Below are 26280 nucleotides of genomic sequence, written 5' to 3' on the forward strand. Positions count from 1 at the left end.
ACATGACATTTAAACTTTGTAATGAGTTAATTTTAAGTAAAATTGCCATTCTAATGTCATATGTGAGTTCGTACATAATAAACCTTGCCTATATTAAAAAAAAAAGTATACAGAGTATTTAAAGCATAAGAAAACAAAGCCTGACTTTGTTTTTATAAAACACCATCATGTTCCTGTGCCCCGAAGCCACTGTTAATGAATAAATTTATGAGTCAGAAGGAGGGTAACTCGTGATGGAAATTCAGGGATGGGCTTTAAGACTGAGAAGACAGAGCCACCACACAAGAGCCAGAACTCACTGTACAAATGTCTGAGGCTTCAGCTGCTGAGAACTCTCCAGATGGGACAAAGGAAGACACAGGGGAACTCTTCCAGCCACAGCCATCCACACGCAGATTCCAGATGTGGAGTCCCGCTCTGCAGGCTCTAAGTGGCTGGCTGCCTCGGGGCAAGGTGACCCAAGAAGGCAGCGGCCAGCCCAGGACACCGTTAGGTCAGCCTGTCAGTGGGAGAAAGGCAGGATCTCCACGAGCTTCTCAGTTGCTCAAAACCAGCTGGATTTGCCAGGGATCACCTCTGCCCTCTGGAAATCTCCAGGCCCTCATACATTTTTGGTTAATAAGTGTCTTTTCACTGATTAAGATGTATCATCTGCTCAGTGTAATAGCCCAGCTGGAAGGATCTGAAGGGCCCCAGGTGGCCACAGCAGCAACACCGGCAGTGGAGAACAGAAAGGGCAAGAAGGTGGCCCCGGGCCAAGGAGTGAGCGAGCCCCAGAGGATAGCTCTGTGACCCACTGCTGCAGCCCGGAGGGGAGTCGCAAGCCAGCCTGGGAGTGGACACTTGCATCCGGCTGGTGCTGGGAGGGGCACAAAGGAACCCCACTGGTGCCGGAGGGAATATAAAGTAAAGAGCCCTGCAGAGGCTGAGGGCCACAGCGAAACAAGGCCCAGATTGGGAAGGACTCTCTGGCACGTGGCCAGGAGGGTAGATGATGCAGATCCGAGACACAGAGTAGGGCCTGTGGAGCTCAGCGTTTGGGCCAGAGAGAAGTACCTGTGGGGCCTCAGAGCCCACGGAGCCCCCAGTCACAGTCGGGATCCAGGTGCTGACTAGAGCGTGACCCGGGAGTGCCCCAGCCCCACAGGCAGGAGAGGCTAAGGCTGCAGAGAGAAAGGGGGAGGGAGGCCTGTGGCTGGTGCCTGCCTTTCAGCCCATGGTCTGGGGTGGGAGGGGAGGGCAGTGAGTGCTCTGTACTGTCAGCTGCCTGCACCGCTCTACTTGCCTCCCAGGTCCGCCATCACAGCTTCTGCCTAAAGTCGCTCCCCAGGCACAGCTGCTCTGCCTGTTCCCCACCAGCTGGCAGCGGGGTGCCTGGCGGAGACTCATCACTTTGCTTGTCAGGAGCTGCAGGCAAGCTCCACCACGATGCACAGCAGGGAGGCCGCTCGGAGCCTGGACTCAGCCAGATGGGCTTTTTTGCTGCATGCTGCGTCCTCACCCATGGAGGGGATGGGTGTACCGGAACCTTGGCACCAGTCTCCCTGCCTCCAGGGGCCTCTGTACTTCACTCCCTACATACTTCCCAGACTGGGCAGTGGAGGCCAGCATTGGACAGGACAACACACACACTGGGTGCCTTGGACTAGGGACACGGGGGGCCAAACATTGGACAAAGAAGATAGAGACTCAGGTCAGGAGAACTAGAACGCCATGAATGAAAGCTCTGCAGGGTCATAGTTCAAGGCAACTGCACATCAAGGGGTTGGTCTCTCCACTCAGCTGGGGAAAGTCTGGGGGCTCCACAGAAGCTCTCAGCCAGCGCCCCCGACCCATGGCTCACATGGTGTTTGGCCCATTGCGCTGGTGCCAGGAGCAGCAGAAGTGGCAGGTCCAGGGATGGCTGGGTCACCTGCTAGGGCTCTTCAAAAAGGCCACTTGGGACTTGGTGCTGTGCAGTGAGCTTTTTAACGGTACTGTGCTTGCTGCTGCTGTCCCAGCCAGAGTTCTCATGGTGCAGGATGTCCAAAGCCAGTCCCCTCTCTTTTAGTCTAAAGCCCTCAACCTCTATCTTGAGTTCATTGAGCTGCTCCTACAGATGCCGGCTCTTCTCCACAAATTCCACTTTTTCCTTCTCTTTCTCCACCAAAAGCACTTTAAGTCAGTATCCTTGAGGTTCAAGGACAGGTTGTTAGCGATGAGGTTGAAGCTTGGTATGTCAGGAGACAAGGGTGCTGGAATTAGGTTCATGGGTGGGTGCATGGGCTTGGGGGCAATTTCCAGGGGCTTTCAGCTCTTGGCTCTGCCTGGCTTCCTGCAGGTCCTACTTCAGCTGATCTGCCTCTTCGTCCCTCCTCTCTGACCCCTCTGCCAGCCTCAGTACTGGCACCTCAGCCTCCAGCATTTTCTGCTCCATCAGGAGCTTCTCTTCTTCCGTGTGAATGGCCGTGGCCTGGATGCGGAGCATCTCCTGCTCAGTCTCTGTGGCCTTCTGCACCAGGAGTTTTGCTCCCTCCTTGATAATCTGGGCCTTCTCAGCCAACAGGTCGGCCAAGTCCTCAGCCCGCATTGGTCTTCACTGGCTGTGATTGCTTCTCCTTTCCTGTACAGCAGCCTCCTCCAACTCACCCCTCCTGTGTTCGGTTTCCCCCCAACCTACTTCTCTCCTGCCGGGCACTGCTGCTCCCTTTGCTTGCTGGCCTTCTCCTCCCCGGCCTGGGCTTGTCCTCTGCTGAACTGCCAAAGAATGGGCCTTCCCTCTTTACATGGATAGGTCATGGTCCCCGATACATAGCTGGAGGATCAGCTTATTAACGTGAAGCTTTGAGGAGTTAAATTTGAAGACTTCAGTTTTCTTATCCAGTGGTTTAATAGTAAACTTCTTGTCACTGTATAAGATGTTTGAGATTTCGTGCCACGGGAAGGAGATTTTGGGGATCAGTCTGTTCTCAGGGTCGTGGATGTGAAGCCCCAGAGCATGCACTCCAAGCAGCAGTTCCATGCTCTTTTTATTCCAGATTGCAAAGTAGCTGGCACTGCACGTCTCCAGGTCCTGAGCTATCTTCAAATATCCCATATCACTTTCATCCCTGGCTTGGCCTCGGTGCTCTGCCTACCAGGCAGCAAGTCTCTCCTCCCACATTGCGGAGTCATTTGATGCAGATTTATGACCCTTTCTGGAAACAAAATTCTTCTTGGGTCAAAAATCCCCACTTGTGAACCTTACCTGACCTGGATGGCATAACAAGTCAGAAGCACATAAGCCTCGGGAGGGCAGTAGATCTTTTCAACTAAAATTTGCGTCTTAGATAGTCAGGTGTGGTGGGGGGGCTCCTGTACTCCTGGCCACTGCAGAGGCTGAACCAAAAGGATGGTTTGAGCTCAGGAGTTGGAGGCTGCAATGAGCTATGATCATGCTACTACATTCCAGTCCGAGTGACAGAGTATCATGTTGTCTCAAAGTAAAAAGTTAAATTAAAATAAAAAATAAAATAAAATTGTATGCATCTTTACTGCATGAATAATAAATGTTGCATGATCTCCTGAACTAGCTTTTCCTTGGCATTCTCAGGATAAAATTTGGCCAAGAAGTGAAAGGTGACTGGTTCTTTTTTTTTTTTTTTTTCATTTTTTCATTTCTTTTTGAAACAGAGTCTCACTCTGTTACCTGGGCTAGAGTGCCGTGGTGTCAGCCTAGCTCACAGCAACCTCAGACTCCTGGGCTCAAGCAATCCTCCTGCCTCAGCCTCCTGGGTAGCTGGGACTACAGGCATGAGCCACCATGCCCGGCTAATTTTTTCTATATTTAGTTGTTTGGCTAATTTCTTTCAATTTTTAGTAGAGGTGGGGTCTTGCTCTTGCTCAGGCTGGTCTCCAACTCCTGAGCTCAAGCAATCCTCCCGCCTCGGCCTCCCAGAGGGCTAGGTGACTGGTTCTTCCTTTGAAACATCATGATCCAGCATCTTCTTGTCCATTTCGAACCAGGCCATGGTGTCCTTGTGTACTGCAGTGCCAAGAACCAGGTCTCTCCAAGTCTCAGCGCCAGGCACACCAATCAAATAGGTGCTTCTCTTTCCACTTCATCTCTCAACTGAAGTCCATCTCGTCGCCCACAGTGACGGTCCCCACGGTGAACGCTTTGGGCTGCTTCCTCTTGAGAGCTGAAGCTCAGGCAGGAAGCACAGGGGCTCAGGCCCCGGACTCTTGCGCCCCACGGCCTGTGCTCTGGGCCCGTGAGTCCCCCTGGAGGAGCTGCCCCGGCCTCAGGGCCACCACGGCCTGGAAGCGATCTGGTCTGCCCGGGTTCAGTGGACAGCATGGGCGGCGAGGACCCTTCCCTGGGCAGAAACGGGATTTGGTGGGCGGGCCCTGACCGCGGCGGGAGTGGGTGCGAGGCGGCACAGACGGGGCAGGGGGAGACCTGGCGCTCCTGGACTCCAGCCAAGAACACCAAGGATGCCCCAGGACTAGAACACTGGACAGCTGTGGCCCAGACCTGGAGGGGCTCTCAGTTGCGAACAGGGGTCGTGGGGACGGGTTGCAGCTGGGCGCGCACACTTGAACGTGGCTGTCACTGCTGTCGCTTCGCGCGCCCGCCCACAAAGTGCTTTTTAAAAAGTAATAAAAGAGTTCAAGCCCAGCCTGGGCAACATAGTGAGACCTGGTCTCCCAAAAAAAAAAAAAACGAAAAAAATTGAGCGCAGGAGTTTGAGGCAGCAGTGAGTGATGATCGGGCTGCTGCATTGCAGCCTCCGTGACAGAGCAAGACCCTGTCTCAAAAAAATATAATAATAATAAAGGTGCTCCTTTTTTCACTACAGAAGGTCTCCAACTTACAATGGTTTGACTTACGATTTTTTTTGACTTTGGAAAGGTACCAACATAATATGCATTCAGTAGAAACCATACTTCAAATTTTGAATTTTGATCTTTTTCCAGGCTAGCGATGTAAGGTATGATACTCTCTAGTGAGGCTGGGCAGCTCAGCGAGCTGCAGCTCCCAGTGGGCCACACGATCACACAACTATAGACATCTGAAGCTGTACTCTACATGAGGTATTCAACACTTTATTATAACGTAGGATGTGTGTTACATAACTTTGTCCAACTATAAGCTAATGTAAGTGTTCTGAAATGTTTCAAGTAGGCTGGGCTAAGCTATGAAGTTAGGCTGGTTTGGGTGTATTAAATCAGTTTTCAACTTAGGATATTTTCAACTTATGATGGGTTGCTTGGGAGGTGCATCAGATACTCATTAGCTACCTTCTCATCTACACAAAGGCATCGCTCCTGCAATTGTCCCCATCTTGCTGCCGTACCGTCAATTTTTATCTTTCCACTGCATGTGCTGTATTTCCCATCTTTTAAAAAAAAAAACATGCTCATCCCCACCAATCACTGCCCCATTTCTCTGCTATCCTGCAGAGTAAAACTGCTCACTTTGCTATACAAATATTCCAAAGGAAATTCCAGGTGATCAGTCTGTCTCAAACTTGGTTCGGTGAAGTAGGTTTGTGGTTTCTTCCAACAAAAATTTTTTTTTTTTGGGCCGGGCGCGGTGGCTCACGCCTGTAATCCTAGCACTCTGGGAGGCCGAGGCGGGTGGATCGCTTGAGGTCAGGAGTTCGAGACCAGCCTGAGCAAGAGCGAGACCCCGTCTCTACTAAAAATAGAAAGAAATTATATGGACAACTAAAATATATATACAAAAAATTAGCTGGGCATGGTGGCGCATGCCTGTAGTCCCAGCTACTCGGGAGGCTGAGGCAGTAGGATCGCTTAAGCCCAGGAGTTTGAGGTTGCTGTGAGCTAAGCTGACGCCACGGCACTCACTCTAGCCCGGGCAACAGAGCGAGACTCTGTCTCAAAAAAAAAAAAAAAAAATTTTTTTTTTGGTAGGAAACGTCTTGTTGACAGCTCAGAACTTAAAAAATATATATATATATGTACATATGTATATTCATATACACACACATATATAAAAAACACTGCTGCCCCTCCCCCATGAGTGGGCACAAGCAGCTCCTTCCTGCAGGGGGCAGGGGAGAGGGACATCAGGGCAGTGCCTGTTTTCTCAAAGGCACCTGCTCTCCTCTTCCCACGTGTTCCCTGCCTCCAGCTCCAATGTAGGGGTCCAGGTGGCAAAAGATTTTTTTAATTGTTATGGAAGAATAAATGCCCAGAAATAGCCAAGAATGTATGAAAAAGAACAGTAAGGGTCGGGGCACATTAAAAGGCATTATAATACAATCAATATAAGATTATAGAGAAATACCTTCTGAATGGAGACTGAAATCCCCAGAAACTTTTTTTTAAAAGTCAGAAATATTTTAACATAAGCAAATAAAAATCCCTTATCTGGAAAATGGGCTAGGTACAAAATCAACTGACAAAAAAATATGGTTCGAAAAAATTTGTAATGCAAAGCCAAGTATTAGTGTCCATAATATACAAAAAGCTCTTGCAAAAGGACAGGAATGAGACAAACAACCCATAAAAGCAGCATGAGCTGCCTGCCTGTCAGTTGCCCCATTTTTCCATCTTTCTATCTCTAAGAGAGGCTGGCTTATCTTAGAGGAGAATTTTCAGAGTCTTAAGCACTATCATTTCGTAATTCTGTAACTGTTAAAATGAAGCGAATGATGACTTTGCTGGTGACTAATACAAAAATGGTTATCTGTTCCTGCTAGTGAGAGGCTCAAATATTTTTCATTTCTCTCTGGCGCCGTTTCAACTGAAAGAAGAAGAATGTCTTTATTCATTTGGTTTCCTTTCTTCTCTTTTTCTGTGTTACAGATCATTTAAAAGTTTCCATGATGAGCTAAGTTTCAGGTTGGTTTGTGTGTTTTTCCACTAATAGCACCCAATGTTATTTTGCTTTGCGGAGTAATTCTCCCATCTGAATTTCAGATTTTAAGATGGGGTATTTTCTTAGTTGCAGTATATCTTCTTTTATTCAGTAAGTTTATGCTAGGTTTGAAAAGAAAAAAAAAATGACCCAGAGTTGGCAACATAGGAGGAAAATAGAACCTCATCATGTGCCTAAGACTGTATGCTCACTTACTTGCTACAGCCATAAAAGAACTTTCTATTTTAATTCTCTTTCTTCCTCTTTTAAAATATCAATCCAGACTGAAAACAATGTGAGTTGCAGACAAGTCTTTACTGAAGCCCAAATCTATAATCTAAAGAAATTCCAGATGACATCTGTGATAATAAGAGACAGTGACAGTTTTCTTCAAAACCAATATGACAGGAGGGAAGATAGGATGCAGTTAAGAGTCTCAGCCCTACAGCCACACTGGCCTCAGTGTCAGTTTCTTACCTTCTCTAAGCCTCAGTTTCCTCATCTGTAAAATGGGAAGGAAACTAGAACCTACCCCATAGGATTGTTTTAGAAATTAAATAAGGTAATGCATGTGATTTAGTGAAGAGCCTGGTATATAGTAAGATCTCAATAAACATTGATTATTATTAATGTGTTCTTATGTAGAGCATGAGCACTAGATTAAGAAAGTGGCGATATTTCCATCTTTCTTCTGGGAGATCACTTTGCATCTGCTGTACGATGTGGATGCTAAGCCAGCAAAGGTTTTCAAGCTGTGTTCCTCAGAGCCCTGGGATTCTGCGGAGGGGCCTATGGGTTGTAGAGGCATCTATGGCGGGTGGGACTGTGGAACTCCCACTCTAGCTTTGATTTTTTTCTGTTTTATATAAGAGGGACCTGCCAAGACTACACTTCAAAAACCATTAATCCTTTAAATCTGCAAGGCTGTTTCAATTCTATTATTCTGTGTGCATTCCTGCTTTTTAAAATGACTTTTCACAACTTTTTGGTAATCTTTTTTCATTATCCATCCTTAGCCACCTGATCCCTCCTGAGAGACACAAAGCGTTTGAGAAAGCCACATCTGTTTCAATATGGATTACTTTGATGTATCATGCCTTCCGGGAGGTGCTTGCATTTTAAAAGAGTCCAAACAAGAAGAGGATAAATAAAGATTGCATTTCTATCGACAGAAATCCTGGCACTACAGGGAAGACTTTAGGAGGTGTGGTGGGAGGGTGGTCTTTTGTAAAACTGCTAAAATGGCAACTCCAACCACTGCCTTAATGAAATAATAACAATGACTGATATTTGTGAAGAGCTTCTGATTTACACAACAATTTCATGTCCATGTTTTTTTCAGCTGGTTAACACAAGCCTCCTGTAGGTGAGATGCTATTTTTTTCCCCATGTGCTTTTCCAAGACAAGGACATGGGGGCCCTGGGTGGCTCCGTGACGTGTGTCAGTTGGCAGAGTTAGCCCCTGACTCCAGTCTTGGGCTCTCTCCCCAGGACCGCATGCCGCCTCCACCCACTTGGGAAGCCAGGCCTGCTGACTACCCCAGGCACAGACTTTGGAACACTCCCTCTGCAGAAATGGCACAAGGAGGGCGGCTAGTTTTTCTGACGCGTCCTTCTGGGGAATAAAGGAATGGCTGTAGCAGACCTGTCAGCTCTCAATGAGGTCTTTGTGCAAGTAAATTCCAGAGTTTTTATGAACGATGATTACGGTGAGGGCTGCTCTTTCCCCCAGTAGTTATGGTCAAAAGATTGCTGTTTCAGCCGTGCCTGGCACTCCTCCAGAAAATTCTTGGTCAGATGTACTATGAGTTGCAAACTCATAGATCAGTGAATTTAGGAGACTAGAGAAACCAAGAAGCCCTCGTTTTTAATGACTAAACTTTTCTTTCCCTGTGAAAATCCCTGGTGACACAATTTTTTGAAATTGAAAAAAGTAAACATGAAAGTCATTAATCAAAGGAGAAAAAGGTTCCCTTTTTCTATCCTATTTACAAAGAGCAAAGTTGCCTGGGTTTTATTTATATACCCTTATCAAGACTAGCTGGTATGCACGCAAAGGTGTAATAGTCTCTTAATACGTATCTGTTAATGAATAAACGAATGAGTGAATGAATGATTATGTCCTTTAATTTGGAGGCCAAGGAATCATAATCACAAAAGCAACAGAAACAACATGATAATTTCCTCTGGGTTTGCCCTTCGTTATGGCTGACCCCTTGAAAATTTCAGCAGACAATACTGAGGTTAATTGCTCACCACACACAGGAAGACCACCACTTTGACCACCTCAGCAGCTAAGTAGGGAAAGAAAAGTTGGAATATTTATGAGATTTGAGGTGTGGATGAAGGCAAGTCTTTCAGTGCAGAAGCTTGAGATATAATAGTTTAGAACCAGTGGGCACAACAAGGCAAGAGCTTTGAGGTAGGAATTTGAAAGAATCTTAGAGAAAAAACTCACTGGTCAATGAAAGGTGACACAGTCTGATATTCATTCAAATGGGTTTTTCCAAAGATATTTGCAATTTTTATGATCCCAAGCAAGAGTTTCCTGGAATGCAGAAGCCACCTGATGAAGATGGTGGAGTAGTAAGGTCATGTTAATGAAGATAGCCAAAGAGCACAGTCACTTTCACCACATGAGGGTCTGCAAGCTACAGCCCAAATCTGGCCCATGGCCTGTTTTTATAAATAAAGTTTTATTGGAGCATGGCCACATTCATTCTTTTAAGTGTTACCTGTGACTGCTTTCATACTGTGAACACAGGGTTAAGTAGTTGTAACAGAGACTGTAGAGCCACAAAGACTAAAATAGTTATTATACTATTTGTCCCTTTACAGGAAAAGTTTGCCAGCCCCTGATACAGACAGTAAGCTGTGTGAAAATAGATGCTTTCACTTCTCATTATATTTATTCATTCATCAAGTATGTATTAGGCACCTACTGTGCAAGGTACCTGTATAGGTGCTGAGAATACAGCACTCAACATAACAAATGCCTGCCTTCATGGAAACAAATAAGTAAATGCATCAGATAGAGACAAGTGCTATGAAGAAAAAGTAAGCATGGAAAGAAGATAGAGAGGTATGGGGCTGATGGGGGGAGCAAGAAGAACTCTTTGGGATGTGGCAGTCAAGGAAAGCCTCTCTTAAGAGGTAATATTTGAGTAAAGACTTGAGTGAGGTGAATGATGTGAAGATATGCGATAGAGGCTGCCTTAGTCTGTTTTCTGCTATAACAGAATGACTTAGACTGTTCTAATTTATAAGCAATAGAAGTTTGTTTGGCTTGTGGTTCTTTTTTTAGATACGGGGTCTCGCTCTGTCACCCAGGCAGGAGTGCAGTGGTGCGGTGGTGTGATCATAGCTCACTACAGCCTCCAACTCCTGGGCTCAAGCCACCCTCCCACCTCAGCCTCCAGAGTGGCTGGGACTGCAGATGGCTCGTGGTTCTTGCTGAGAAGTCCAAGGGCAGGGCCTCAGCATCTGCTAGGCCACCTAGTGAGGGTCATTCCATGGTGGAAGGGCAGGCAGAAGGTGGAAGGAAGCAAGGACGTAAGACGAGGGAGAGAAGTGGTTGGAACTCATCCTTTTCATCAGAAACCCACTTCTGAGATAACTAACCCAGTCCTGTGATGATGCTAGGTCTGTTTCTGTGTTCCCTGGTCCTCATTTCCCAGTGTCAGGAATCAGTACTGGTACTGAGTCGAGCCAGTGATGGAGTGATCACAAATACAATCTCACACATGCAGCATTTATTGCAAAGCGAAAAGTACATCTCAGAGGGAAAGACGGGTCATTCTCTGCAAGTGGAGAAGACTCTGAAGTCTTAGCACACACTATCTTTTATATGTTCACTAGTTTGTCCTGGCTCTCTCCTGGGTGGGATTGGTTGCCATTTCCTACCTTTGGGTGATTGACAGGTTGGGGTTATATAACAGTTTCCTTTTTACACATGCATCTTCCCAGAATCCTTCACAAAAACCCTACCAGGGGTCAAAAACATAATGCTAATTAGATGGCAATGAGCCCCCGGTCAGTTAAGGTCACTAGGACCTCCTCACTGCATGTTTCATGTAGGGAAATATCTCTACCCACAAATATCGGATATTGCAGTTTCTTTTCTGCATTCCGATTTGTTCCTGCTCTCCACCTTTGGCCACTACCTCTACCTGCCTTGCCACCTATTTGCCCTCACCCAGACCTAACAATAATGGCATTAATCCTGTCATGAAGGCAGAGCCCTCACGGCCTAATCACCTTTTAAAGGCCCCACCTCCCATTACACTGGCCATTAAATTCCAACATGTGTTTTGGCAAGAACACTCCAACCAGAGCAAAGGCTTTGGGGAGAGATTTCCAGGCAGAGAGGAAAAAAATGCAAATATCCAGAGGCTGGAACAAGCTGGGTGTGTTGATAATGAGAAGCGGGCTAGTGTGGCTCGAGCAGAGTAAGCAACAGCAGAGGGAAGAGCCAAAATCGAAGAGATAGCAAAGCCAAATGAAGTCACAGAGGATTAGGGGAGGTGACAGGGTTTGAATTTTATTCTGAATATGATCAAAAGCTAATTGGGGCCCGGCGCGGTGGCTCATGTCTGTAATCCTAGCACTCTGGGAGGCTGAGGCGGGAGGATCGCTCAAGGTCAGGAGTTCGAGACCAGCCTGAGCAAGAGGGAGACCCTGTCCCTACTAAAAAAAATAGAAAGAAATTAGCTGGACAACTAAAAATATACAGAGAAAAAATTAGCTGGGCATGGTGGCACATGCCTGTAGTCCCAGCTACTCGGGAGGCTGAGGCAGAAGGATCACTTGAGCCCAGGAGTTTGAGGTTGCTGTGAGCTAGGCTGATGCCACGTCACTCTAGCCCGGGCAACGGAGTGAGACTCTGTCTCAAAAAAAAAAAGCTAATTGGGGAATTTTAAGCAAGGGTGTGATGGGATGTGATTTACATTTTAAAGGCTTACTTTGGCTGCTTGTAGAGAATTGACTATAGAGGGACGGAATGGAGGCAGGGATGCTACCACAGGAGAGAAATCATGCTTAGGTGACCTGGCAGGGATGGATGTGGTGGATAAGTATCAGTGCGAGTTGAGATAAATTTTAAAGGCACAGCTGCCATATGCAATGGCTCATACCTGTAATCCCAGCTACTCCAGAGAATGAGGTGGGAGGATCACGTAAGGCCAGGAGTTCAAGACCAGCATGGGCAACAGAGCAAGGCCCCTTCTCTAAATAAAATAAATAAATACACAAACAGTTAATAAGGCCTGCTAACAAATGGGACATGGAGTATTAAGTGATTGGGTGAATGATGTTGCCATCTACTAAGACATGGGGAAAACTTAGAGGTGAGCGGGGACGAAATTAAGAGTTCTGTTTTGTTCTTGTTAAATTTCACATGCGTATTAGAGATCCAAATGAAGATGTCAAGTTGACAACTGGATATGAATATGTGCAAATGGAATAGAGTGGTGTAAGATCCAATTTGGGATTCATCAGCATACGGATGGTATTTAAAGCCGTGGAATTTGGTGAGATCACCTAGGGAATGACTATAAATAAAGAAAAGGACTGATTACTAAGGCCTAGGACCAGTGGTGAGCTGAGCTGGCTCTAGACTACTAGTGAGTACTGACTGAGCACATGTCTTCCCGACTCCCCTTTCAGTCTCATCATGTTAATAGCTTGAAATCAGCCACAGCAGAAATGTTTGCACCATGAAAATTGCCAAACACTACACATCAGGGTTTCCCCCCATAGAACCAGTTGTTAAACACTTACAGCACCCCACTGCGTGGGGTCCTCATGTTTAGGGGTCACAACAAGCAGGAAGAGGGTGTATAAGAGATTGAGAAGGACCAGAACATGAATGAGGTAGGAAGAATATCAGAATGTGGTGTCTTGACCCAGGTCAAGAGACAGTATAATATGTGTTCTTTCTCTTTTTGAAGGAGTTCAGCACTTGGAATTGATGGAACATATCACATGCCGAGCATAAATCTTTTCCTTTAACTCTCCAGTCTGTCCTTCTCTTAATGACTTGAACTCATTCCTATAAACCCTGATGCTCTGGGAAGCCATTATATAAAAAAAAAATTCTATGAATTTTAATGGGAAGATTTTGATGTTTTCTATCTCAACCCAAACAAAGCACCTAAGAAATTTCCACAAATAGAAAAATATATCAACTGACCATTGAAAGCAAGTTTAAATAAGGATAGAGCATAAATTGAAACTAAATAAATAGAAACCGTATAAAGAATGCAAATTAATGAAGGTTTATTTTATTTTATTTTATTTTGAGACAGAGTCTCACTCTGTTGCCCGGGCTAGAGTGCCATGGCGTCAGCCTAGCTCACAGCAACCTCAAACTCCTGGGTTCAAGTGATCCTCCTGCCTCAGCCTCCCGAGTAGTTAGGACTACAGGCATGTGCCACCATGCCCGGCTGATTTTTCTATATGTATTTTTAGCTGTCCATATAATGTCTTTCTATTTTTAGTAGAGACAGGGTCTCCCTCTTGCTCAGGGTGGTCTCGAAATCCTGAGCTCAAACTATCCGTCCACCTCGGCCTCCCAGAGTGCTAGGGTTACAGGCGTGAGCCACCGCGCCCGGCCGAAGATTTATTTTCGTCACCCATTGAGAAAGAAAAGTCTTGAAAGTGGGTGAGAATCATCCTTTGGTGTGTGCATTCTATATTTTTAACCATTTTTACACATATTTTTCAACCTTTTGTGGCTCATGGTTATCTGAATGCACATAAAAATAAGATTATGCCACAGAAAAACACATTTAAGGCTAAAGAAAGGCTACTTTGAAGCATACAGTAACAATATACATGCATAATGAGACTGAAGAATCCTAGAAGATGCTACCCATTCATCCCTCTTGCTTGGCTTGCTTTCCCAAAGCAGAATGTCTAGCTTTGTCTGAACATGGCACACAGTGATGTTATCTGACTAGAAATTGTTATGTCAAATGAATTAATGAGTGTGTCTTTGTCTAAAACCAACACTGCAAAATAATATTTCTTATAGTGTATATAGTTACTGTGTTTGGGGTTAAAATATGTTTCAGCCAAAAAAAGGCAATGTCCAAAAACTGGTAAAACTTTTCAAATCCATTTTGCTGAGAAGCCATTAACAGTACAGTTGCTATGGAAGGCAAGTCTGCTTTCACTTTTGCTGTCTATGAAGAAAGTTCTCTGTTCTACAGAGAGTAGCAGCACTTGTCAATTCTGTATGTTCTGCTTTTGAAAGGCTTCAGCCTCCAAAGCCTACACTATCTTTGTCATTATTATAGCTACTGTTTATTTAGAATCTAACATGTATCAAGCAAGGTAATGATCCTTTATCTCCCATTATACAAAGAAGAAACTGAGTTTCAGAGGAGAAGAAGTAATTTGAGAGAGGAGACAAAAACAGTGTCTTTTAAGAAAATAAAATTAGAAGGAGAAATATTTTAAATAATAATTTCTTTCTTTAATTGTGCAATTAAAAATCTCATTCATATGCTTCTTGACTTTAGACACACTTCTTTAGAAGCAGGGACACACAGAGCAGAGCATATATTTAGTAAGAATAGCTCTTTAAAATGGGAAGTAACCATGCACAGGCATCATGAATAAAAACCTCATGAATGCCAATGTCAGCTTGAGGGCACATTTTGTACTGTAATTCTGGAGCACAGTCTTAGTCTGTTTTCTGCTGCTATAATGGAATACCTGAGAATGGGTAATTTATAAACAATAGGTTCTGGGAGCTGGGAAGAAAAAAAATTTAATTTCAAAATATTAAGGGGATACAAATGTTTTAGGTTACATGGATCATTTTTGTAATGCTTGAGTCCCAGCTATAGGAGTGCCTGTTACCCAAATAGTGTTCATAGTATCCATTAGGTTGGTTTATTTCCCTCCCTTCCTTCCCCTCTCCCTGATTGATTTCCACTGAGTTTTACTTCCCTCTGTGCACAGGTGTGCTCATTGGTTAGTTGCAATTTAATAGTGAGTACATGTGGTGCTTGTTTTTCCATTTTTGAGATACTTAGAGGAATGGTCTCCAGTTCCATCCAGATTATTGCAAAATGTATTAATTAATCTTTTTTATGGCGAGTAGTACTCCATGGTATACATATACCACATTTTATTAATCCACTCATGAATTGATGGGCACTTGGGTTGATTCCATATCTTTGCAATTGTGACTTGTGCTGCAATAAACATTCAACCGTAGGTGTCTTTTTGCTGAAAGATATTCTTTTCCTTTGGGTAAATACCTAGTAGTGGGATTGCTGGATCGAATGATAGGTCTACTTTTAGTTCTTTGAGGAATCTCCATATGGTTTTCCATTGCGGTTGTACTAATTTGCAGTCCCACCAACAGTGTATAAGCATTCCTTTCTCCCTGCATCCATGCCAACATCTATTATTTTTGGACTTTTTAATAAAAGTCATTCTAACAGGAGTAAAGTGATATCTCATCATGGTTTTCATTTGTATTTCTCTGATGATTAGTGACGTTGAGCATTTTTTCAAATGTGTATTGGCCATTTGTCTTTCTTCTTTTGAGAAGCTTCTGTTCGTGTCTTTTGCCCACTTCTTAATAGGGTCGTTTGTTTTTTCTTGCTGACTTGCTTGAGTTCTTTGTAAATTCTGGTTATTAGCCCTTTATCAGATGTGTAGCTTGCCCTTTATCAGATGTGTAGCTTGCAAATATTTTCTCCCATTCTGTAGGTTCTTTATTTGTTCTGTTGATTGTTTCCTTGGTTGTGCAGAAGCTTTTTATTTAATCAAATCCCATTTATTAATTTTTGTGGTTTCCATGATTGCCACTGCAGTCTTAGTCATAAATTCTTTTCCTATGCTAATATCTAGAAGAGTTTTCTGACATTTTCCTCAAGAATTCTTATGGTTTCATGCCTTAGATCTAAGTCTTTTATCCACCCTGGATTAGTTTTTGTGAGTGATGAGAGGTAGGGGTCCTGTTTCATTCTCTTCTGCATGTGGGCATCCAATTTTCCCAGCACCATTTATTGAATAGGGCTTCTTAACCCCAGTGTACATTGTTGACAGCTTCATCAAAGATCAGCTGATTGTAGGTAGATGGTTTTATATATCTGGGTTCTCTGTTCAGTTCCACTGGTCTATGTCTCTATTTTTGTACCAACACCATGCTCTTTTGGTTACTATATACTTGTAGTATAGTTTAAAGTCTGGTAATGTGAGGCTTCCAGATTTGTTCTTTTTGCTTTGGCTATTTGGGCACTTTTCTGGTTCCAAACAAAGCGTAGAATTATTTTTTCTAGATCTGTGAAGTATCATTTTGGTAACTTGATGGGGATTGCACTGAATTTGTAAATCACTTTGGGTAGTATGGACATTTTAACTATGTTGATTTTACCTATCCATGAGCATAATATGTTTTTCCATTTTATTTAAAAGAAAGTTTTAATAAATTTAGTGTAGCCTAAGTGTACAGTGTTTATAAAGTCTATAGTAGCATACATAATCTCCTAGGCTATCACATTCACTGGGCAGTCACTCACTGACTCACCCAGAGTAACTTTCACTCCTACAAGCTCCATTCATGGTAAATGCCCTACACAGGTATACTATTTTTTGTCTTTTATATTATATTTTTATGTACTTTTTCTATCTTTAGATACACAAATTCTTACCATTGTGTTATAATTGCCAGAAGTTTTCAGTACAGTAACATGCTATACAGGTTTGTAGCCTACAAGCAATAGACTATATCATATAGCCAGCATAGGTGTGTGGTAGACTATATCATCTAGGTTTGTGTAAGTACACTCTATGATGCTTGCACAACAATGAAATCACCTAACAATGCATTTCTCAGAACATACATGTCCCCATTGTTAAGCAGTACATGATTATACTTGGTAGAGATTCCAACACAGTGTTCACTGGCACCAAAGCCTATTGGCTTTCCACCCCAGCAGGCAGCCTTTTGCTTTATGTACACATTCCATACTCAGAGCTTTGCTCCTCCCTCAATGGCAATGATGGTGTTTTCCAGCCAGAATCCCAAGCCCCCTTGAGCTCTAGTGTAAGCCCCGGTGCTTTACCTCCTCTGCCACACTTTCACTTCTACTTCACTTTCATGCCTCACCTTAGAAAGAAAGCTCAGCCAATGCCCAGAAATCTCCACATTCTGCTCCATGGAATTCTGAACAGAGGACTGGAAAATTGCCTGTTTCTGTACAGACAACTTGGGTATACGTTTCCTGTCTCCCAACCCCAGTCATCAACAATGCAAATAATCTTGCCTTTTTTTCCTTAAGAGATAGAGTCTCCCTACATTGCCCAGGCTGGTCTTGAACTCCTAGGCTCAGGGGATCTTCCTACCTTGGCCTCCCAAAGTGCTAGGATTATAGGTATGTGCAACCACACCTGGCTAATATTGCCTCTTTCAACTACAAAAATCATTATTATTATTATTATTATTGCTGCCCACTTGGGACTGTATCTTCTGCTTTGAGAAAAGAATGAATCACCTCATCTGCATGTTACTGTATTCATTTGCACTATGCGATTTGCCCACTCCTCCCACTCTCAATTCTCAGCAAGTTGGGAAGATTGCTGATGAACAGTAGTTGCCCCCCAAAAAAGGAAACCCACGTGTTCATGTTTTTTCAAAAGTTTGAGTCATCTTCTTGTGGCCTACACACTTTGGGGGTGTCTTCATTTTCTTTTATTTACTCCCACCACCAACTTATTTCCCTCTGCTACCATGGCCAATTTATTATTTTTCCTATAATAGAAAACTCAAACATGACAAAAATTCAAGGCTTTCTAGGAAGAAACACTTGGAAGATAATCTAAACAAAATCAAAAGTGAGAGAAGATGAAAGCTGCTGCCCATTGGCCTCTCCAGCCACGCCCACAGGGAGCCAAGCCAATTGGGGCTTTCGGCAGTGAAATTAACATGCCAAGAAGACAGCCATTGCTACCCTGCAATGTTGTTGGTGCCATGGACACGGTAAGCACGAAATAAATTGCAGCCACTATTACTACTTATGCCCCCTTCACTGTTTTGGTTCCCAAGTTCCTCCCTCAGTTGAGCCCAATACCTCTAAAAATGTCATTAACTCTGACAATCAACAGTATTCCAGATTTGGGTTTGTGATCCTGTGATTTTAAACGCACTGTAACTGGGCTGAAAGAAGTCTGTAAGGCCTAAGTCCAAGCTACACTGAGGTCATACTTCAAACCTCCCACCAGGGTAGAAAAACAACAGTGGATTGGAGGTTTGGAGGGTGTTTAAATGGTTGGGGGCTGGGGGGCGGGGGAAAGATATTACAAGATTTAACTGAGGCAATGCAAAGTTATTTAAATGTCTCAAGCATACAGGACAATCCAGAAGAGAGGCATGGTTACTTTTATAATGTTTTCATGAAGTTTTTTAAAACATTTGAAATGATAAATACCTTAGATTTACTATGAAATCCAGCAAATGCTTAGTTAGCATCTATCAAAGATTAATTTCCCAGTTTCTACTATTGATAAATTGTGACATGATATTAAATTTAAGTAAAAGTTTATGTGTAAGTTTCTAAAAGTTAGCTGGCATAGAAATTAATCTGGAAGGGAAAAAAGGGAATTTTTATTTGAAGTTAAAAAATAGATCCTGGAGTTGGTTGTTTTGTTTTGGGTTTTTATCCTTGTCCTTTACCTCTTTAATTTAGTATGAATGTGAAACAAACATGTCTTTATTACTACCAAATGAGTAATCTGATCTTCAGCAAAAAATTAAAAATAATATATAACTATCTCCTAATAACCAGGTGTAATACAAAGAATGTAACTGAAAGGTTATTCTACATATATACAAGTCAATAAAATGGTTGTGTGAGTCTTGTAAATTTTCCAGTAAAGAAAACAACCAAGAAAAAAGAAGGCTTTGTTGCAGAAACCTTTGGCCCAATTAGAAACAGATTTAAGATTGTGTTCATCTGGGGAATTGTCTAGTCAAATCCAGCCTACTCCAATCCTGGGGGAAACTGTGATGTAGATTGCTCGACATCCTTGTACCAAAGGGAACACACAGGCAGAATATCACACTACACCACAGGCCAGCCTCTTTGAACTGAGAATATTAAAAAATTTACCTGTATGTTTGGTTGTAAGCTTTTTACAAGGCAATTTCTGTTTCTAAGGTTTGTGAAATGCCTTCATTTCCTGACATTTAGAAGTGATTCTTACATCAAAACTGTGAATTGTAAGTTAACAGAAACTTGGTCTGTAAATTGCTTCAGAGATTTAAGAACTTGGTCTAATAGGGCAAGTGCCAACAAAGATAATTCAGCAACAAATTTCCATTCTTATCTTCAAAGGTTTTGATTCTGAGAATTCACAAAACTACATTCATCACCTTTGGCTTGTGACCTACAAAACCAATTAGCAGGGACCTTCAATAGTGTCGGTTTGGTGATACTGCACTGATGAGTATAAACATACTCTGTTTTGTCAGATTAATTGCCTATTCATACCCATCTGAAATATAGAACGAATTTCTTTCTTTTTTTTTTTTTTTTGAGTCTAGCAGTTATAGTCGGGGATTACTGTTTCTATTTTCCTTACGCATTTCTAAACGAGAATCAATAGTTTTTCTTTTCATTTTTGTTTCTCCTAATTAGACAGCAACAGAAGATCTACTTTTGCATGGATATCTGTGATCCTTTAGCTGGGGCAAAATGACATGTTTTCGTCAATTGGAGTTTGGAAGTACAGAAAGAAAGAATTCACCGTGAAGGAAGAAAAATAAAGGAGCTGTAGCAAGCTGTGTTGCTTGAGTATTCAACATCTATTACTCCTCTCTTTTAAAGGGACCCATGTTTTGTTTAGGTCTCTACCCATCAGAAAAGGTGTTATGTTTTCCTCTAATTTGTTCTTGAGGTCTCTCTCAGGAGAGTGGCTATAAACTCTAGCTCTGCATAGATGGGGTGGGGCAGGGCTAGAGGAGGTACCAGGATTTCTGGGTCTCCAGGGCAGGTGGTCATGGATGTTTACAATGTGCCTTTCACAGGATACTTCTTTATCCTGGAGGACAGGCTAATGCCTAAGGGTCCAACCTGTGACCAAGTGTCCCTCTCACAAGAAACTTGTGTATACTGGCAGATGCCCTGGGGCTCTTGTCTGACCCGCGTCCTGTTTATTCCTAGCAAGGTAGACACTGTCAAGGAGAGCCCTGACCAGGAGGAGAATTAGGTTCAGACACAGAGCAGGCAATACAACACAACACGTGAAATACCAGGAGCAGTGTGTTACTTGCAGATCCTAGAGAGAAGAGGGCAGCATACCTTGCAGGGCCAATGGGAAGGCGAGAGCCATCTGAGACATGCATGATCAACCAGTGGGTGGAATGCAAGAGAGAGAAAGAGAGAGAGACCTATGGGCCAAAGCCTTTATTGAGATCCAAGGTGTTACCCAAGCAGATTTCCCACAGGGAGTTCTGCTTGGTGGGTTTACAGTAAGCAGGCACGGGCTCCGAGGAGTGACTGAAAGATATTCACTGCAGCATATCTGTGCAATTCATGCAGGTGTCGGGGTCAATGGGGCGAGTCAAGTAGGTTGTATTTAGCTTTCCAACCAGGAGGAGGCTGCATAAGGCAGATATCTGGATCGACCACCTCCAGGAACTGGGAGGAACTGGAAACTGTGTCAAGGGTGACTGAGCTATGCTTATAGTATGAGAAAGTCCAACTTATTCAAAATGGATGCCAAGGCAATATACAGTTATAAGAATTCACTATAGAGGATGACTCTCTCTCCAGGGCAGAATTATATCTAAGATCACAAACATTTCAGGCTGTGACTCAGAGTAAGAAACAAATTTCACATGGCAACCTAGTACACACATGTATTCTATATAATTTTTATAGAAAACTGAAAAGAAAGCTTAATAAATACTCAGCTTTATAATGTGCATTATGCTTTGATACATTCCTTCTATTTCATTTTCTAATGATAATTCTGATCCACTCAATTTGATTTCCCAGCCCACTAATAGATCATAAGGCAAAGTTCCAAAAACATTGGTCTACGCTTGTCACGTCAACACTACTTCTCTTGGCAATGACTAGCTTAGGGCTTAGTGACCCATTCAAGTTCATGAGATATGAGGGCAGTCTGCCAGGGATTTTTCTTGAAAAATTTCTTCACTCTTAGAAGAGAACTAAAAGAGTGAATTATACTGTGTTCATGGATTGGAAGAACTCAATATTATTGATATGTCGGTTCTCTGCAAATTATTTATGAATGAATATATATATATATATATATATATATGAATCTATAGTATCTCAGGACTGAATAACAATTGGCTCTATAACATTTTGAATACCCATGCTCTTTCACCATGTCTGCCTTGCCACCTGTGTGTATGAGCTTTGTCCTCAGTTTGGCTTCCTCACAGTGACAAAATAGCTGCCCTTCTTCCAGAGGTCACATCCAGCACATCATCAAGCTAAAAAAGGAACCATTTCTTTTTTGTGTGTTTTTTTTAAAAAAATTTTCAAATTTACTTTAAAATTTACATATAGGGGAAGTTCACTTTTTTATGGTGCAGTTCTTTGACCTTTGACCACTATTGAAGATATAGAACAATTTCACTAACCTTAAAATTCCTTTGTGCTGCCCCTTTGTCATTAATCCTTTCCTCTGGTCCTTAACCCTGGAAACCACTGATTGCTTCTTTGTCCCTATAGTTTTGCCTTTTTGACAGTGTCATATAAATGAAATCATCTAACAGCATATAGCGTTTTGGGTCTGGCTTATTTCACTGAGCACAGTGTATTTGAGTTTAGTCCACATTTTTGCCTATATCTATCAATAGTTTGTTCTTTTTTATTGGTATGTAGTATTTCATCATATGTGTAGGGGAGAGAAAATAATTTTCTCTCTATGCTTCTTAGCTCTGTAACAAAAGACAGATTTACAAGAGAAAAAAAAAAGCCCAAACAGAAGTTTATTAGCACATCTACCTTGTATATACACAGAGGATACCCAGGGAAAAATGAGTAAATCTCAAAGAGGTGGATTTTAAGTTCAGGCTTAAATACTATCATCCCTTAAAACAAAGAAAGAAGGATATGGGGGGGGGGAAGGCCAGTTATGGGGAGGAGGTCAGGAAAAGTATGGCAAATAAGAGCAAGATTTGGTCTGCAGATTTAAGTCTAAGCCAGTGCCTTCTGCATTGATAAGAATCTCCAGTAATGTAAAGTCATCCTTCTCTTCCTATTTCAGAGAGGAAGTCACCCTAACGAATAGAGATTTCCTTTATAGATATAAATTTCACTTACAAAAGGGTAACTTCTACTTTTTCTGGTGGACTTTTTTTTTTTTTTTTGAGACAGAGTCTCACTCTGTTGCCCAGGCTAGAGTGAGTGCCGTGCCGTCAGCCTAGCTCACAGCAACTTCAAACTCCTGGGCTTAAGTGATCCTACTGCCTCAGCCTCCCGAGTGGCTGGGACTACAGGCATGCACCACATGCCCAACTCATTTTTTCTATATATATTTTTAGTTGTCCAGATAATTTCTTTCTATTTTTAGTAGAGACGGGGTCTCGCTCTTGCTCAGGCTGGTCTCGAACTCCTGACTTTGAGCGATCCACTCGCCTCGGCCTCCCAGAGTGTTAGGATTATAGGCGTGAGCCACCGCGCCCGGCCTTGGTGGACTTTTTTTGAGAGACTGCAGCTACTTCTGTGGTTGTAGTCTCTCAAAGTAATCAACATAAAATAATCCTTATGCCAAAGAGGCATATTTTGTTCTCCCACATATGGATGTATCAATTTCTTTTTCTATTCACTAGTTGAATGATATTTGGGTTGTTTCCAGTTTGGGGCAATTATGAATAAAGCTGCTATCTACATTTGTTTACAGTATTTTCATGTGGACATAAATTTGTATTTTTCTTGGGTAAATACCTAGAAGCATGGCTGCTGGGTCATGTGGTAAGAGTATGTTTAATTTTGTCAGAAACTGCAAACTATTTTTTCAAAGTGGCTGCACCATTTTGCATTCCCACTAGCAATGTATAAGAGTTCCAGTTGCTCTGCATCTTCATCAGCATTTAATATTATCATTTTAAAAAATCAGCCATTCTAATCATCAGTGTGTAGTGGTACGTTATTGTGGCCTGGAGACCCCCGAACCTGCAGCTTGCATCTGAAGTGAAGGCAGTCCCTTTGGGAACGATGCCCTTTACTTGTAGGATCTGTGCTAATTCCAGGCAGTTAATACCAGAATTAAACTGCAGTACACCACTTAATGTCAAGACAATATCCTTCTTACCGATAATACTTAACTTGAATCCAGACATGAAACAATTGGACAAAAAGAAATCAAGGGATATTATGCAAAATAATGGTGCTGGGCTCTTCAGAAGTGGCGATGTCCAGAAAGACACACATACATACGCACAACAAACACACACACAGACTCGGGAAGTGTTATAGATTCAAGGGTGCTAAGGAAACAGTTCAACTAAATGGGATGCGATCCTTGAGCTGTAAAAACAAACGAATTTGAGGGCTTTGAAGAATATGTTTATTTTTAAGAGATACGTGGAAAAAATAAATATATAATTTTTTTTAAAAAGAGATACATGGAGAAGCATTGAACAATGACTTGTCATCATGATGCCTGTGACTTAGTCTCAAATGCTTCAGCAAAACAATCTACTAGTCACAGTGAGATGGGGGAGGGAGGGAGACAGAGAGAAATGGAGGAAAACCCTCACAAATGGAGACTCTAGGTGAATGGTTGTTCGTCACCCTGTTCTTTTGAAATTTTAAAAAATAAAAAGTTGGGGAAAAATTAATTCATCAAGTGGTCTGCCTTGAAATGTCCCCTGCATCGAAAGGCCGTATTGAGCACAACATGGCGAGTGTACATAACATCATTAAAATGTACACTTAAAAACGGTTAAAGCGGTAAGCTTTATGTTACGTTTATTTTATCACAATTAAAAAAAAAAAAGCCTATGTCAAAATGTCTGCAGCCAGTCTGGTCGCCTCCATGCAGGGGGAGCAGCGAGGGTGACAGTCACGGGCAAAGAAGTCCTGTGTGACCCACACAGAGAGGGTTGTGAGAAGAGGCCTGAGAAGGGGCGTGAGCCGGATCAGCACCTGCTGTGAAGCATAAAGGTTTAAGGCAGAGGACCGGCTGGATGGGGACCCTGCTCTGCTGGGCTATTCCGGCAGGGCTGCAGTACAAGCCGCTTCAGCCTGGCGTCCCTGTCCTCAAAGGCCTAGTGTGTGCACCCTGCCCCTCCCCTCCCTCCTCTCCACTCAGGTGGGCACCTGGCCAGGAAAAGTTTGCTGGTGCCAGTTCTAATGCTGGGGACCCAGGTGTCTGGGACATTTTTATTTTGTCTCGGTTTTTAATGGAAAAGTGAGTGACAGAACAACGTGCGGCAGAGTTCCAGACAGATTATGCTGCCGGCCTGGCTCCCGGGAGCAGCTGCTGAGGCCCAGCCGCGAGGAGGTTTCTGCAGTGGGTGCAGCAGGCCGGGCTGGGGCCCGGTTGGCCCAACCTTGGGACCAACTTGGAAGTGGGAAGGTAGCAAGAAATACTGTCAGAAAGGTTGCTCTTTTTGCCTTTCGTTGCCTGATGGAGCTCTTTATAGTTGTCCGGTGGCACGTTTTTCTTTTTAGCATGTGTCACCTCACCAATGGAACCATCTCAGGAAAAGCCGAACCAGGTTTACAAATTTGCTTTTAGTTCCATACTTGATCAACTTTGCTTCCCTTCCCTCCTATCCCTTCTTCTCTCCTCTCTTCTCTCTCTTTCTCTCTCTTTCTTTCTTTCCTTCCTTCTTTCTTCCTATTGTGGTAAAATATACATAACATAATTTACCATTTTAACCATTTTTAAATGTGAAATTCAGTGGCATTAAGTACACTTTATTTTTAATTTAAACCAGTTCTTAGAATTATTACAAAAAATAATTCATGCACACGGTAAAAAATAATGCAAACACCGTGGAAGGAACAAAATGAAGAAAAGATTCTTTCAGTGCCGTCCACAAAATACACTGCTTGTGACACCTGCATGAAACTTTTTAATGGACAATCCATCAGTCACACAAATGCGTTCACTCTCTCAGGCGTAAGGGGGCTCAGTCCTTGGAAGCACAGTGGTTACTTTTCTTACCTATAGGTATAGACGAGGTCTCCTTACACACCTGTGCACATGTGTGCCTGTGAGCACACACATGCACACACTCACAGACACACACATGTGTACTTTTATAACTGATTACATTTAAATATACATATATATCTTATATTTATTTATTTAACAAAACAGTGATATTCATACTGTTCCATACGTTGATTTTTTTCACTTATACTACATCTGCCCATGACCACGCAAAGCCTCAGACACTTTATGCTCCTGCCCCGCTCTGAGGCTTTAGTTAAACACTGTTGTCTCCCTGCAGATACTTCACAATCTCTCTCCTCCCAGGTGAGTCTATAAAGGCATCAAGACCTACCTCATATTCCCTATTCTTCAAGCATTTAAAGCTTCTATATCTTAATTTAGTACATAATGATATAGGAACTATCTCAGCTCAGTGGAAAGGCGGGTAAACTCTGAGTCTCAGCTCCACCACTAACTAGCTGTGCAAGGGGTCTATGGAAATCACCTTGGACATTTTTCTAAATTTCTCTGGACCTATTTTCTCATACAAAAGTTTTAACTTTTTGGTAGGGCACGGTGGCTCATGCCTGTAATCCTAGCACTCTGGAAGACTGAGGTGGGAGGATAGCTTGAGCTCAGGAGTTCGAGACCATCCTGAGCGAGAACGAGACCCCATCTTTACAAAAAATAGAAAAATTAGCTGGGCGTGGTCATGTGTGCCTGTAGTCTCACCTACTCAGGAGGCTGAGGCAGGAGGATCTTTTGAGCTCAGGAGTCTGAGGTTTTAGAAAGCTATGATGACACCATTGCACTTTAGCCTGGGTAAAAGAGTGAGATCCTGTTCCAAAAAAAATTTTTTTAACTTTTTTATAAAAAGGAATGAGGCCGGGCGCAGTGGCTCACGCCTGTAATTGTAGCACTTGGGAGGTCAAGGTGGGTGGATCGTTTGAGCTCAGGAGTTTGAGACCAGCCTGAGCAAGAGCGAGACCCCATCTCTACTAAAAATAGAAAGAAATTATCTGGCCAACTAAAAATATATAGAAAAAATTATCCAGGCATGGTGGCACATGCCTATAGTCCCAGCTACTCGGGAGGCTGAGGCAGAAGGATTGCTTGAGTCCAGGAGTTTGAGGTTGCTGTGAGCTAGGCTGACACCACAGCACTCTAGCGAGACAGGCAACAGAGCGAGAGTCTGTCTCAAAAAAAAAAAAAAAAAAGGAATAATGATACTGTTTTTATAGAAATTATACTGTGTGTGAAGTGTTTAC

General features: G+C 43.0%; 1 pseudogene; it reads right to left on the reverse strand.

Annotated features, from left to right (window-relative positions):
- Positions 1–1915: 1915 nt before the first annotated feature.
- On the reverse strand, positions 1916–4152 carry LOC138385943 (merlin-like; annotated as a pseudogene).
- Positions 4153–26280: the final 22128 nt, after the last annotated feature.

The sequence above is a fragment of the Eulemur rufifrons genome, chromosome 7, assembly GCF_041146395.1.
Source record: "Eulemur rufifrons isolate Redbay chromosome 7, OSU_ERuf_1, whole genome shotgun sequence".
Lineage (NCBI taxonomy): Eukaryota > Metazoa > Chordata > Mammalia > Primates > Lemuridae > Eulemur > Eulemur rufifrons.